Here is a 3,893-nt window from a genome sequence, read left to right as displayed (position 1 = left end):
AAACCACGACAATGATATTTAGTAATTTTGTATCTAGTAGTTATTTACTGTTATTTTTTGCCTGCTGCTGTTACATTTGTTAGTAAACTGGGGTTTTTTCCACATAAATCTATATTTGTATTCATTCCTTATTCATGGAAAGGGATTGGCTGAACCTATAAAGTGAAACCTAGGTGATATGCAACAAAAGGTTAACCACAACTAATATTGTCACAAGATACTGTAAATATGCAGGCAAAGCAACCAAGAAAGCAGAGCAAGAGAGATAACATGCAAGCAAAGAGAAGCAACTTTTAGCAGAACTTGGAAACTGAAAAGTTAGCTAAAAATAGACTGAAAAACAAGAGCACAGGGCATGCTTTGAAGACAGAAGTAAAAAGTTCAAATGTGAAGAAGACTACAAAAGTCTTCATCAAAAGTCCACCAGAAGACTGGCGACTACCACAGAAGGAACTTGTGCATGTGCAAAAACAACTGTTATATAACCATGACACAGCTTTATGCAAATGTGAGTATGCTAATGATATATTGTAATAGTGATGTTGCACAGAAGGACTTTTAAAATGTAACCATAAGCTAGAAAAGAGTGATGTGAAAAATGCATATTATATGATTGGCTCTTCGCAAATGTTAAAATGAATACTATATGTGTTATGCTGGAAAGTTATGCTGTATTAATCTCTTTTAAGTAGGGTGGTAAATATAGTTTTTAGGCTACAGCATAATATTAAAATAGAAACTATGTGATGTAAGATACTTTTGGTAACGAGCTCAGGGAATGGAAAAGATAATCAAGAAATTCTTCGCATTATTGTCTCTGGATAGAGATAACAGCAACAGACACCAAGAGAAAAGAATTATTGCCTCCTTATTGGGAAAGCTCAGACTTTGAGGAACCAAGAAAATTGATTTACAAGATGAGGGGGAAGCTGAAATTAGGCAGAAACACCCTAGTGTGAAAGGAATGTTTGAACCATATATAAGATATAGGAATATACAATAGGCTATTGTTTTTAAGGAGTAATCTTTTGTTAGCAAGGTGTGCTTTGTGGCAGTGCAAGGCACCCAGACATCCGTAATTCTTTGCTTCTTGTTGTCTCTTATTGTCCTAATTTTTATTACTATTTTAATTGCTATTTTCATTACTATTAAACTTTTTAAATTTTAACAAAAGTGAATGGTGTTTTTCACAAGTGAGATTGTGATTGAGCAATTCCCATCACTCCCAGTGCTGAATAAACAAATACTTGCTTTATAGCCATCTGACTATAGAGGTTTGGGGTTTTTTTGCCTAGTTTTGGGCATCAAAAGGGAAGCAATTAATTCCAGAGTGTTCTCCTTTAAATTGTCTTCAACCAAGACATCCATGAATGTGAAACATGCTGCAATTAAGCAGCCCAAGCAGTTAAAGCCTCACTGGTAGGGAGGACAATGGCTGTGTGCAGAAAATCATGCTATGAAAAGCCATTGTCCATAAAGGAGACAGAGGAGTCCTGCAACTTTTTTCAGATAAAGGGAGAGTCCACTGTAGTACATGCCCACAGGGTTTTATCTCTCAAGGTTTTGGAGGGTGCAGCCTTCTTTTACCCTAAATTCCCGGCGGCATGTTGCCCTCTTCCTTTCCCTATTGGCTGAGGTAGTAGGAAGGTACAGCCTTCCTGAGCCGCCTACCACATATTCCCCCTTGAACATGTATCATCATTTCCCCCCAAAGTTCAGAAGTTCAGGCTGTCTGGGTTCTGTGGGTCCACCAGAAGTTCAGACTCTCTGGGCTCTGCAATAGACTATATGGACCCATTTGTCTATTACCCCAAAGTTCAGGAGTCAAACTGTCTGTATTCTGTAACAAACTTGTGCAGCTTGAGGTTGGTAGAGACATTAAGACCCATTTCTCCTAAAGACTCTCACCCACTGAGTTGTTTGTAAAGACATTAGCACACATCTTTCCTATCAGCTGAAATATAAGAATGGGGAGGCCTGGCAGATTGACTATATCATGCTCCCCCAAACCCTGTGTGTTTATGATGGTGGAAGCAACCACCAGATGGCTGGAAACATCCTTTGTCCCATGGCTCTGCCTGGAACACTATCCTGGGCCTGGAAAAGCAAGTCTTAGGATAACATGGTACTCCAGAAAGAATTGAAACATGTTATAGATCCATATTATAAGATTGAATTTTCGCAAATATTACAATTAATTTTATATGCGTGATGTTAAAGTAACTTTGTTATAAATATATCATTTTTATTTCTGCTGTTAATTAAGCTTAGTGAAATAGCTGATATATGTATGCATGTGTTAAAATGTCTGCTTGGATGGGATAACATCCAATGAACATAGGATGAGGACACCTGCTACAGATATGCCAACTATCAGCACTCACTGTCTGAAGACAGTGTGAACCAAGGCCCAAAAACCAGAGATGATAAAAAAGGACTAAAACCACAACCAAGGAATACGCATGCTCTAAAAAGGTGGACTGTCCTAGGGTGACGTTATGGTGCTTGTATCCCTAATCGTGTGTTCTGTTTATGCTTGATATTATGTTCTATGCTTTCAGGACTGACTCTGAAAGTGAAGGTTTGTTTTGTCTTGTTATCACCTGGCTCACCTCCCCCCATGGTCTGTTGTCTAGGAGAGGCTAGTGCTAGTGCTTGCTTGTTTGCTTGCTTGCTGGCTTGCTTGCTTGCTCTTGCTCCTGCTTTTGCCTTTGCTTTTGCTTATTAGTTAGTTTAGCTAAGCAGTCCAAATTTTTCCCTGGACTAGTTTTTTTTTTTCTTTCCCTTTCCTGAATACCATTCAAACCTGCCCCTAACTGGGACCTGGGAAACACCGGGAAACACTGAGACCCTGCATTTTGTGATCTGCAGCAGACATCTCCAGTGCCGGAGACCAATCTCCAGTGCTCCAGTGCCCAGACCCAGGCGACCACTCCCAGGAGAGACTTTCTGGATTTGTCATCTCTTCAGAGTGGTGAAAGAGTTTTTGTCATCTGGTGTTGTTCATTTTTTGGTGCTGGGGAGCGTTTTGCTTGTTAAATAAACAGGTTCTTTTCCACTTCTCTCCAAGGAAATTCTTCCCAAACCATGGGGGGGGGGGGGGGGGGGGCATGGGGGTTTGCTTTCCGGGGGCTCCTTCCAGAGGTTTTCTCCCAAATTTGCCCTGAACCAGGACATGGACCCAAGAAGAAGATTGTTGTGTTGCACTGAAACACGGTGTCCTGGGTGGTAAGATAAGCTTGTATTCCATTTGCCATCTGTTGAAGGCAAACCGGTTGGACAGGTTTTTGTTATCTCTCTCAGAGACAATGGTTTGCCCCGTAGAGGCAATGGTTTGTTTATACACTATTGATTGACTCACTGCCGGGCTGGTAAATGTAACACCGTGAGGGGTCCCACCCAGAGGGGGAAGCCAAGCACTCTATTATTGTTTAAAGGGGTAGCTTTTTGGGGAGAGGAGGCAGCTCTCTGGGCGGGACTCCGAGAGAAGCAGCTCGGTCTCTCTCTTCGCGGGATTCCCAGAGAAGCAGCTCTCTCTCTCTCTCTCTTCGCGGGATCTCGCAGCGAAGCAGCCGGAGCGCGCTGAGGCGACGGCAGCGGAGCTCAGAGGCAACTCCGGCGCAGAGGAAGATCGGCCCCACTGCCACCAGATCTTCAGAGGAAACCTATACCCTTCTAAAGATCACCACTGCAGCTGCAACTCATCAACCATTGCAAGGGGAGCAATTGTCCCAGCAGAACTGCTATGGGCACCCCGACTCCTCAGGTTCTGGACTTTCTCACTGGTTTTGTTTGTACCGATTGCATTTGCCTTTTTAAATTGTTGTCTAGTTTTCTCCTAGTAAAGAATTGTTACTCCCATTCCCACATCTTTGCCTGAGAGCCTTTTAATT

At 42.1% G+C, this 3,893-nt stretch overlaps 1 long non-coding RNA gene across 1 annotated transcript; it reads left to right on the top strand.

The window, feature by feature from the left end:
• Positions 1-239: 239 nt before the first annotated feature.
• Positions 240-3,058, top strand: LOC146763008 (uncharacterized). Its single transcript, XR_014952584.1, has 2 exons — positions 240-508; positions 2,872-3,058. It is a non-coding gene; the product is annotated as an uncharacterized LOC146763008 (long non-coding RNA).
• The last annotated feature ends 835 nt before the right edge of the window (positions 3,059-3,893 follow it).

Source organism: Lonchura striata, chromosome W (genome assembly GCF_050655825.1).
Source record: "Lonchura striata isolate lonStrDom1 chromosome W, ASM5065582v1, whole genome shotgun sequence".
Lineage (NCBI taxonomy): Eukaryota > Metazoa > Chordata > Aves > Passeriformes > Estrildidae > Lonchura > Lonchura striata.
The sequence above is the reverse complement of the archived record's forward strand: the minus strand, read 5'-3'. Positions and strand labels throughout refer to the sequence as shown.